Below are 11,687 nucleotides of genomic sequence, written 5' to 3'. Positions count from 1 at the left end.
CTCTGAACAAGCTCAGATCAAAGGATGTGCTGGTTTTGGACACTCTTTATGCCCTTGGCTTTTAGAAGTCGAGTAGTAGTCAAGGCCGTGGAGGGTAACTTTGCAAAAGCCTTCCTGCCAAAGATGACTCTCTGTGTGCTTCTAAATGTTTCAGAGCTGATGAGAGACTTGCAGAGGCCAACACCAAGCTCCTTTTGGAGAGCCATAGAAGCAGATCTGCTGTCACAAGCAGTGCTGTCAGCGTACATCTGGCTGCACGTCCACTTCTGGATTCAGCTGGCCTGGGACATCTTGGGAACAGTTTGGGACTGAACAGAAGTCTGGGTCTCAGAACAGCACCCAGACATCTGTGGTAAAGCCGAAGACTTTAGGTCATCAGGTTTGTACAAATTTTCCAGAGAGGTCAAAGGCCAAAAAATATTGAAATCGAGGCAATGAGCTGTGTAACTACATTCTTTTACCAGACAAACTGTGGTAAAGAGCACTGTGGGGCACGAAGCCCCCACCTAAGTTCTACACTAAATTTACATGTATGGTATGTGTGACCTATTTCAAGTGGCTAATGTCACCATGAGTGCCAAATGCCACCAGACATCTGTGAGACACCATTTTCTTCATCACTGATCTTTGTTCTAGCAGTTTCTTCCCTGGACCTTGCTTTAATATGTTCCTATGGATAGGAGGCATTTGTTCCTGTAGTTTCTGCTAAGTCTTACTACATGAAACAGCAGAACTACCTACTCCTTGGGAAGTCTTCACGGCCTTCTAACTGTGCAGCAATGCTGCAACCTCTGCAATAGCACTGGTCCAAGCAGTCAGTGTGATAGCACATCCCTTCCAGAATGCAGAGCATGATACCAGGAGACGTGGAAACCACACCCCAGTAGTTGTAATCAGCAGGACAGCCACGTAGCATGGGATTGAGGCATGGCCAAGCTTCTCTGTTGAGTTAGTGTGTTTAGTCGTTGGATGAATGTGAGAAGCACTTGTTCACTTTCAAGTCCATCTCAGTTCACTGGTCCCCTCACCTCCATTGGAAAGAACCCATTTCAACAAGGTGTCTCCATACAGCACCTGGTTGAAGACAAAAACACCAAGGAGATGAAAAGGGGCCAAGCAGCGTAGGTAATGCCTAGCAGTGGCAGTTCCAGACAGGAACTTTTCTGTACCTCTGTGAACACGTTTTTGAGGGCAGAGGCATGGACAGGCATTAGGGAAAGAACTGGTGAGGTAATTAGTGCTGTACCATGTGCAGGGACTATTCTGCAGGCAAGCACTAGAAAGGAAGCAAACTTCAGGGACCCAATGCAAAAGGGAGAAAAGGAGAAGAGCAGGAGGGGCAGGGAGCACGGAACAAGTGAGGGAAAGAAAGGACAGAGAGATGGCAGCAAGATGTTAAAAGAAGGAAAAGGCAGAGGAGGAAACCATTCCTGTTGGAGGAAAAAAGCTGCCCTAGTTGAAAAGAAAAGAATTGACAGGTGTGTCTTTTTTGAAAAAGAACAGGGAAAACAGATAGTGAATGGAAGGACAGTGGGAGTACCCAGTGCTTCCTAAAACTGAATTACAGCAACAGTCTTCAGCTCGTCCTTTCCATTGTGATTTTCCAGAAGAAAACTCTGGGCATCTCAAAGTTTTGTCATGATCAAGACAGAAACCTTCACTGCTTTCCTGGCTTCCCTGAAGGATGTTACAGAAATTAAATATTTCTACAGGTTATTTCCTGGCTCATTGTTTTATCCAGTTGCTAATCTATGCAGATGTGGAGTTCAAATCACTATATAGGCTGCTTCAACGCTTTGTAACAACTGCTTCCCAGACCTACTTGTGGAAAACAGTTGAGTTGATTCCAAGAAAAGAATGCACTAGATCTGAGAACGGTGATACTGTTCTTACTCAGTGTCCTGACTGCAACAGCACCCATCCAGTTTCTTTTCAGGCCATGCGTGTCTCACAGCCTTGAGCGGACTGTCAAGGAAGTTGATGCACAACTATGTGTGACATTTCCCCCCTCTTCAATGACTGATGTCTGCAGGGGTTTTGTTTCTTAGTTTGGGGGCTTGCTTCAACCCCAACATTTCCCCTTCCTATTGCATTTTTGTTGGTAGGACTTAGTCCCCTGAAGTTCTCTCTGACCTTGACTGCAACCTCTGGAGACATTCAGTTTGTTGTCAACAGAGGAGCTGAGGACAGTTCACTCTCACTAGACACAGTTTGTCTTCTCAGGATTTGCTTTGAACTCTACTACTGTATCAAGTTCTAAAGTTTTCTTCCTCAAAGGGGTGTGAGTAAAACAATGGCTTAATCAACTGAAATCTTACCTCTTAACTCGGAAAATACTATGTCTTAACTGTGTATTTTCTGTATAATTCTAGGCACGACAGGAAAGGGATGCAAAAATCGCTAGAGAACTTCAACGAGGTAATGTGTCAGTATGTCAGGAGGGTTTTTAAGGGAAAAGGTGACTCTTTCTAACACTTGACAGCTCTCGAGCCATTTTTATCAAGTTCCTGTGATAAGTAGGTTTTTGGTTTTTCTTTTCTGCTAGCCTTCCAGTTGAGACTTGAAAGTGAAAACTTCCTGCTTACCAAAAATGTGGCGTACAATGTTATGCAGTTGCCTGAAAAAAAGCGCAAAGAAACCCTTGGCTTAAGCTGAAGTTGCCCTTCACTAGAGTTCATCTCAAGCACAAACAGCAAAGCAGCCACAAGATAAGTATAAGCTTCAGCCATCACTTCCCCTCTCATGTACACTGATGGCACTCAGGACTAAACTGTACCATACCCATTCTTTGCTGTTGGTTCCTGATTTTTGCTAGGATTCTGTGATTCATGGCTTGCCTTGGTAGCTTAGCTGGTGCAGTCTTTTTTGGAACAAGCAAGGAGATCAGTGACAAAAAATAATCTCTCTTTAGGAAAAGACTATTCAGTACTTTTTTGGCAAATATCAGTTCAGTGCTTGCCGTACGTAGCATAAAACCTGCTGTAGAATTTGAGGCCAGGTGTCCAAAGAGGAAATGCACCTGGTCCATGGTAATTTGTTCCTCCAGAGAGCAGAGTTACTGCTTTGCAGTGCCTGGTGCTGTGTAGTAGTAGTGTGCCAATAAATCACTGGTTTGGACATAAAAGGAAAGCAGAGACTTTGGGTTGAAGAGGTCTACAAGGGGGCTGTTTAGCACGGGAGTCATTTGTGGATTGCCTGAAGGTGTTCAGTGTGTAGCCTCCGGAATGTCTTCCACTTGCTTTAGAAATGCTGTTGACAGATAAGCAATTGTGGCAAAACTGGGTTTCTTCCTTTGCACCTAGCCCTTCCGTTGTTATGTTCCCTTGGAAATTTTAAAGTCTCTCTCTAGACTGCAGTCTCTCATGTTGCCTGTCATGTTCTTGCCGTGCCTTATTTTGCCCTGTCTGCTGTAAAAGTAACACCAGGAATCTTGTCAGTTTCCCCCCAGCCACTGCTAAACCTACAAGTGGATCTGCTGGATCTTCAAAAAATCTTCATGTGGACCAGGGACGGGTCCTTGTGGGAATAACAGGTTTGCCACTCTCGGGATGAGGGTGTAAAAAATGGCTCATTTAGGGAGGTGGGTTAAGGCTTCTATAAGGTAGGGGTAGAATTTCCTACAAGAAAGGGAGGGACTAGGGAGGAGCATGCAAAGTGTAACTCTATAAGGGAATAAGGGGGTAGGGTTTATCCATTTTAGGGAAAGGGTGACCATAAAAGGAAATACTGCAATGCAGCAAACTTTGGCCAATCAGGCAGTGGGGCCTAAGGATACAGCAATCAAGGGCATTTTTCATACAACAATTTCAGGGTACAAACAAGGGAAAAATTACAATAAATGTTTAGACACAACTGTAAAACTCGAAATGCATTGGGTCTGAACTTCTTGACAATTTCATACAGGAGTTTCATCCTCTGGAGGGTCACACATTTTTTCTTGTTTTTTCCAGCTTTCATATGCAGCAATGTCCTCACTCCTGACAGACCAGGATCCCCGTTTCCAGAGTAATGGAGGAGCACCGGGATTCTTTAATCCAAAATTACCGGATTTGAACAAAATGCTACAGAGAGGCTCTGGAAATCATTCAGTGTTCACAGTGAGTCTATGGTTTCCCATCCCCCGCTTCAGATGTGAAAACATGTTCCTTGCAGTGGGAATGTAAACTCATCAACTCTATTAAATGGATGTCAAGCACATTGCACTTCCCTGTTGGTTTACTGATGCAGAGCTGGTGTCTTGGTTTCTTAGGCACTCACAATAAGAACCACATCCATTTTTTCTGACCAGCAGATTGACTGATCTTGATTCTTGAGCATGAAAGAGCTCAAGTCCTCGCAGCCATCATTGTGATTCAGCGAGAAAACAGAAGAAAGAAGAAGAGATCCCAAAAGTCAATTGGACAGGATAAAAAACAACCAACAAGACAGACCTCCTCAAAAAGAATCCACCCAGGCAGAAGTGGAAAAGTACAAAGAGCTCTATCTGGTGGAAGCCAAAACCAGAAAAAGCCTCGCCAAGAAACTGGAAAGGTAAGTCCATGCTTTTCTGGACTGGGAATAAAAGACTCCTTTTTCCTCGTGCGTTTTCCTTCTAAAATCCCTTTTTTACATCTCACCAGCATGATGTGTGAAAGCAGAACATGGCATATTTGTGGGGAAAGTCCCTTAAGACCCTTCCCCTCATCAGACCCGTCTTCCTTTCTCTTTAAGAGTTTCAGCAGTAACACCACAGTAGCGCCATTATGGCATTATTGGTGTCTTTTTCAAGTTGAGGTTGTTCTAGCAGGCAGTCTTTTTGCCAATCTCTCATCTCCTCATCCTGTGTGGGACAGAAAAGATGAATCTTGTGCCCTTTACTGTTTGAATAAGGAGAGGCCTCTCGGAGAACAGAGTTGGATTCTGTGAATCCAAACTAAGAACGCTCTTTCTTGGCTTCTGCTTTGGCAGCGGGTCTGAGCTTTCCTTGAGAAGGCCAGGGTAGGCCAGAGTTCTTATGGAGGTGACACTTGCTGCTCCTTGCACTTGGTGTGATTTCTTAGAAACAGGCCCTCTGAACAAGCTCAGATCAAAGGATGTGCTTGTTTTGGACACTCTTAATGCCCTTGGCTTTTAGAAGTCGAGTAGTAGTCAAGGCCGTGGAGGGTAACTTTGCAAAAGCCTTCCTGCCAAAGATGACTCTCTGTGTGCTTCTAAATGTTTCAGAGCTGATGAGAGACTTGCAGAGGCCAACACCAAGCTCCTTTTGGAGAGCCATAGAAGCAGATCTGCTGTCACAAGCAGTGCTGTCAGCGTACATCTGACTGCACGTCCACTTCTGGATTCAGCTGGCCTGGGACATCTTGGCAACAGTTTGGGACTGAACAGAAGTCTGGGTCTCAGAACACCACCCAGACATCTGTGGTAAAGCCCAAGACTTTAGGTCATCTGTAGCAATTTGAAACTCAGATATCAGCACAAAAGGATTATGTAGCTGGCCATGGACAACAGGGGCTGAAAGAAATCCCACCACCTGAGGATCGGATGCTTCGTCACAAGACCTATTGATATTTAACTGTGTTGATTGACCTGGCTCCTGCAGCAAGATATGGAAAGACTTTGTGATGATGATATCAGACTACGTAGAAACCCCTTTGTTCTCTGCCCCCCATGTAATCCTTGTTACAGGAAATATTAACCAATTGTGTGACTGTAGCAGAAAATTGTGTAATCCTCTAGTTAGCATAATCCATCCCCAACTTAGCATAATCCATCCTCCTCATTAACATGTCCTGCCCCCCAGGCCCTAAACTGTGAGATGCGCGTTCAATAAAGATTCCAGTTTTCACCCCCAAACTTGGGATCGATTCGTTATTGACCTCCTACAAATGGCACCGTGTGTGAGGCCAAGAGCCCCAGCTTCTAATATTTAGAAGCTTGCAGTCCAGAGCTGACCCGGCATTGGCAGAAGAAGCGTCTCCTTCTCTCCCGGTGGAGGTGTGTGGCTGAACTTAAACAATGGAACGCACATAGAATTGGTCACACTGCAGCAGGACTGCAAGTGAGCAGCTTCGAACTAGGGCGGGCAGAGCGCTGCCAGCAGAGAGACCCAGAAACCAGCCCAGCCCACCCCCCTCACCTCCAGCCAAGACAGAAAAACGAGGGGAAAAAAAAGGTAAAGAAAGCAAACAACGAAGACATCCTTCCATAGCTAATAGCCAACATTGTTTTTAGATGAATGCCTGGACACAACAAAGATTTTATTAATTAGCTCAGACACTTCAATCAGCAAGTCTTGGTTTAAATAAGTGATGATGTCTAATAATGTAAACAAATTCCAGAGTAACCTTGCTAATTGTTTTCTAAAATTGTTCACCTAGATGGCAGTCCCTAGTAGAATGAAGTTTTTGTGTTTGTGAAAATTTTTACTAGGTTTTGTAATACCTCTGACAAGTTCTCCTTAGATCCAAAGCCAATTAACATTGGGAGATGCATATTTGCTTTGAAAATAGGGGGAGTGTATATTACCTCTGAACTATAGGAATGTTTCTAAAGGAATTCTATGGTTTTGAAGTTTAAATTGAACATGAGGCAGAAATATGTTTATGTTTTACAGGTTATATTCTCATCAAAGTAGTAATTCTCTTTTATCTGGCTAGGGGGAAAAGATTTGTGAAAGAGCTTTTCTATAGTTTACCACTGGTCACTGCATGAGATGTTAGGAGATCTACCATTGCAGAAAGAGCTTATCATTAACTCTCTGAGATGTTCAAAAAGCTGTACTAAATTAAAAGTCAGAGATGAGGTCTCAGCCCTTCTCACATGTTTGAGGAAAATGACCAGTTCAGTGACAAAGCCCAGCCTCTTGTTAGTAACAGTCTACTCTAGAAGGATTGAACTCTTTGGCATTCAAAGTATTTTGCACGCGGAAATTCTGTTGCAATGCTCCAGTGAAACAGGTCGGATGAATGTAGATTTGCCTTTCCAGTAACCCAGTTGCAGAGCTTCCTAAATATTCACAGGAATGTGTGATGCAGCTCCCAGAGCAACCATCTGCCTCTTAAGAACCTTTTAACATTAGTTCTTAAAGTAGTTGTGAAAATGGTTACAAACTTGTGTTACAAATAATCTTTTGAAGATCACCCAGTTCTCTCCAGATGCAAAAAAAGACATGGATCCTTTGAAAGTCAACGCTCTTTCACCGACTATTCTGTGTTATGAACAAGCACTTTGCTTCCAATGCTGAGTTCTTTGAACTCTTCGCCCCTTGGTTTTTAGACAGAGAAAAGGCAGAAGACATCAGAGGTCACAGAGACTACTGTGTGGCCAGTGGGGTTTTGTGCAGTGATGTCATACATCTTCTAGTCAGTGACAACACTGCAGGGTTTTTGGAGGGGGAGAAGGGGATTGCTGAAGTGAAGGGGGAAGTGCAGCCTCCCTGGGCTTCATGGGTGGCACTTCTTTCTAGAAACAGAAAGGGGTGATCACAGCAAGTGAGAGGTTTAGTCATCACCAGGTGACCAAGGAGATTGTTTCCCTGTGGGTGTATCAGAGGTACCATCTGCAGATCTTAAGGAAGTGGTCTTGGAGAAAGGAGGCTAATGCTGATTTTGAGGATTAAATATTTAGGCTGTGTGGTTGCATGTCAAGCAAGGCCAAGACAAAGGGACCTGTTACCCAAACTATCCCAATGAAAACAGGATGGGTAGCTTGCCTATTAGATCCCAGGCACTGTGGGGACCAGAATAACCACAGTGACTAATTGTGATGGGAGGCACTCCTGAAACACACATTGCCATCAAAATAGGGCTTTTTATTTTAGAGGCTCCACAATCATAGCGTAGTAGAATTGTTTAGGTTGAAAAAGACCCTTAAGATCATCGAATCCAACTGTTAACTCATCGCTTCCAAGTCCACCACTAAACAATCTCTTCAAGTGTCATTTCTGCACATCTTTTTAAGACTTCCAGGGAGAGTGACTCAACCACTTCCCTGGGCATAACAACACCTTCTGTAAAGTTCTTCTTCTTACTATCGAATCTAAGCCTCCCCTGGTGCAACTTGAAGCCATTTCATCTTGTCCTGTGGCTTGTTATCTGAGAGAAGAGACTGACACCCACTTGGCTACCATTTCCTTTTCAGGTCACTGGAGAGAGCAATAAGGTCTCCCCTCAAGTCTCCTTTTTTCTAGGCTAAAAAACACCGTTTCTCTCTGTTGTTCTTCATAAGACTTGCTACCTTTCAGGATACACCCCTAAATCAGCAACAAGGCATCCATATGACCACATCATGAGTGACCAGATGATCATATGTGCTTAAATAACTCAAAACTCATTAAGCTTCAGAAAAGCACTGATTTTGAGCACTCCTGATGTTTTACTTGACAGCGAATCCTTCTCCCAACCTGACCATTCCAGCTAGTCTCCTGACCCTTTGTCACAACAGCACAGTCAGCAGCATGGCTGGAGAGTTGCACTTTGCTGCTTGATGGAGAAGTCCTACAACAAACAATTTTGTACCATGCGTAGAAAGTTAAATTAGGAGGCAAACAGTACACCAAGAATTTGCTGCCACTAGATGGCAAAAAACACATATGGAAAGCAACAACGCATTTCTGAGAGCACAGCGAATGTTCTCTTCACTCAGGGGAGTTTATTCCTTTCTCGGGCAGCACAAGCAGGAAGACAACAGGGCAGCACAGAAGCCCTGTCCAAGTACGTGCTTTGCCTTTGGAAAAGCTGCATTAAGTGCCAACACTGCTTAATTCTCCACAACCGTCTGCATCAAGTTCTGTTTTAAAGCTAGTTAGCAAAAAAAAAAAAAAAAATTGCAGTTGGAGCCTCACAGGAGGTTTGGGGCTCGATAGAGTTCAGAAATCTGTCTGCAAGAGACTGTGAATCTCTGAGGATAGTGAAAGAGAAGGGGATATGGGGAAATCCTTAGCCATTTGAAAGGATTTACACTGCAAGACTCCTTGTTGACTATGGGACACACCATGTCATTTAAACAGACACTTAAAGAACACAAAATGACCTCATCAGTGCTAGGCCTGGGGACAGGCACACTGTGCAAGTCACTTGGGAAAACACTGGCACGAAACGCTCATTACCATGCTGTTCTAAGTAATTACCACTAATTACTTAGGGCGTTATAAGTTTTCCAAACATACTGGGTGTCTCAGTTGAATGAGACTGAAAGTGTTTTGCTAAGGAGGGCGAGTTATGAGAGACTAAACTCCCCTCTCTCAGCAATTGTAAATCCGAAATTAAGAGACTCCAATCAAGAAAGTATGGAACAAAGAAAAATAACAACCCTTTCTGAAAGGATATCTATGAATTGGCAAAAGCACCAAACGAACACAAAACCAACTTCACAATAATCCCGCCCCCAAAAAGTCCCCTTCAAACAAAGGAACCAGTTTGATCCCTCTCTGTCCTCTGGCGCGATTCTAATCCCGGCCAGCAGGGGGCGCTGTTGGGTCAGGGGAGGAGCAGAGCCTGCGGTTGCTCGGTGTTGGCCAGCAGGGGGCGCTGCTGGGCTCTGGGGGTTGCCGTGTGGGGACCCTGGATCGCGGGAGAGGCCGGAAAATGGAGATTTTCCCACCCACCGAGGAGGGGAAGGGGAAAAGGGGAAAGAAGGGCGGGTGCTTTCCCACTAAACTCACGCTGTCTGCGGCTGGCTGTGGTCAGGACTCCCCTTTTTTTGTCAAGGAGCACAAAACTCTACGATGAAATCGGAGCAGATCTGGGCTGGAGACAGAGCAGTGCACAGGCAAGCCGAGGCTGGAAAGCAGTCAGATGACCAGGTTGAGAGCAAAACAGCCTCAGAGCTTTTTCCAACACACACACACCTTGTGGGAGGTGACTGAGCTGTGGATAACTATTAACACGAGATTGGTTAGTAAAAGGAGAAATCAAAGGAAAAATACTATGAACAACTTATTTATGGAAAAAGATTCAATACTAAATGGGGAATTAAAGGGACGCTAAAGGGATATTAAAAAAGTTGATTCTCTCGGTTGCTTCCTCTCAATAAACTGTGCTTACCCACACAGACAGGCCAGGGCTGTCAGGATCTGCAGCAGCTGGTCGGTGCCCATACTTAGCGGGCGTCCCCGCGGAGCAACACAGTCTCGGTGGCAGGATGAGGATCGCTCTACTCAGCAGTCCCGACACCCCATTTTATCAGTTCCACATTACACCACGTAGGGCCAGTACGCAGTATAAGGTGATGCCTGAGTGGCAGCCAAACACCGCCTGATCATTACCTAATGGCAACAGTCTGCACATGCCCTACTTGTGGGGCAAGGGGCGAGCGACCCCTGCCCACATCATCTTCCTCCCATCATCATCTTTCTCACCCCTCTGTATGACCTCTACCATTGTGTTTCAAGGGGAGATGTATCTATCTTGCAATGTGTAGCAAAACCAAGAAAGAACTCAGCTCTGATAAGAGGGGATATCAGGCTGACTTGCTAAAAAGCACAGTGGACCTTACAATTAGCCTGTGCCATGAAGTTACATTGTACCATACTCTGGCTGGTTTCACATCCTAATATGATTTCTTTCTCACGCGTCTATGCTCCATTGATCATCCAATTCAAAAGTACCCCCCTTACAACATCCTAAAGTGCTGAGACACCATGAGTTGCAGAAACTATAGAGCAATCTTGACATGTTTCTGTAGTAAGGGCACCAATGGTGGTGAAACACGCTGGCTAGGGGAGACTATAAACTAACAATGTTTATATGAAATAAAGGTCTTTCTGTGTGAAATCCCAGTGTGGTGTATGTCCCAACAATGACAATATCTTGCCTCCATTAAGGCAAAAAGTGAAGTGCCACTTTCCAAGGAGAGGAGGGGGGAAAAAACCTCCTCACACACACACACACACACACAGCCCCAGAGAGAGCTATTAGGTCGGAATGTAGTTCTGCCAGCCAGATCCTTTGTGTAGGTAATCACCCAAAGCAGAAAACTGTCCTCCCCATTCAACATTCCTCCCCCACATATAGCAGGGGAAAGAAATATTCCGTTTGGTTTTTAAGAACAAGTAAACCCATGACACTGGGGAACCAATCCCCCAGTGTATTTCCCCCCCTCTCTACACTGTCATCTCCTTTGAACACTAGGCTGGGCAGTGATTCTTACTGTCATTGGATCTCTGTGAACACAAACAGAGCTGTCCTTGGGGGCTGAATGACTGCAAGGGTCATAAATTAACACAGCATTAAGGACTTGTGCTACACATCCCAGCAGCTGTGCCACAAGGAACTATGTTACTGGTAAGTTTCATTGAATCTGGTGCAGTGCTACAGAGCCCGTTCATCCTGGTTTTGCACCTACTAATTTTCTTCACATCAAAACCCCCTTTCCATACTTATTGGGTTTAACAGCCTTTGCAACACCTTGCAAAGCAAAATGACACAAAAGAGCTGGTTAATATTCAAGGATCACTTCCATCAAGCTCAAGAGAGTTTCATCCTAAAAAGCAGGAAGTCAGGCAAAAATTCCAGGAGGCCTGCATGGATGGCTTGACAAGGAGTTTCTTGTTCCAACACAAAAAGGAAACTTAGAGAGAGTGGACACAAAGAAAGATAACAGAAATGTTGTCTGGGCATGCAGGGATGAAGCTGATAAAGCTAAAGCCCAAATGGAACTGAATCAGGCCAGTGGTGTCAGAGACAACAAGAAGGACTTCATTAAGCATG

General features: G+C 44.6%; 2 long non-coding RNA genes across 2 annotated transcripts; one reads left to right on the top strand and one right to left on the bottom strand.

Moving 5' to 3' along the window:
* The first annotated feature begins 4,032 nt into the window (after positions 1-4,032).
* LOC113940655 lies at positions 4,033-5,280 on the top strand. The gene is made up of 3 exons (XR_003525506.1): positions 4,033-4,097; positions 4,292-4,530; positions 5,203-5,280. It is a non-coding gene; the product is annotated as an uncharacterized LOC113940655 (long non-coding RNA).
* A 258-nt stretch (positions 5,281-5,538) lies between these two features.
* LOC113940656 lies at positions 5,539-10,393 on the bottom strand. Its single transcript, XR_003525507.1, has 3 exons — positions 10,023-10,393; positions 8,695-8,697; positions 5,539-5,551 (listed from the first exon to the last, which is right to left on the bottom strand). It is a non-coding gene; the product is annotated as an uncharacterized LOC113940656 (long non-coding RNA).
* Between the last annotated feature and the right edge of the window lie 1,294 nt (positions 10,394-11,687).

The sequence above is a fragment of the Corapipo altera genome, unplaced genomic scaffold, assembly GCF_003945725.1.
Source record: "Corapipo altera isolate COAL_440 unplaced genomic scaffold, ASM394572v1 61192, whole genome shotgun sequence".
Lineage (NCBI taxonomy): Eukaryota > Metazoa > Chordata > Aves > Passeriformes > Pipridae > Corapipo > Corapipo altera.
Note: the sequence above shows the minus strand (reverse complement) of the source record. Positions and strands in the feature narration are given on the sequence as shown.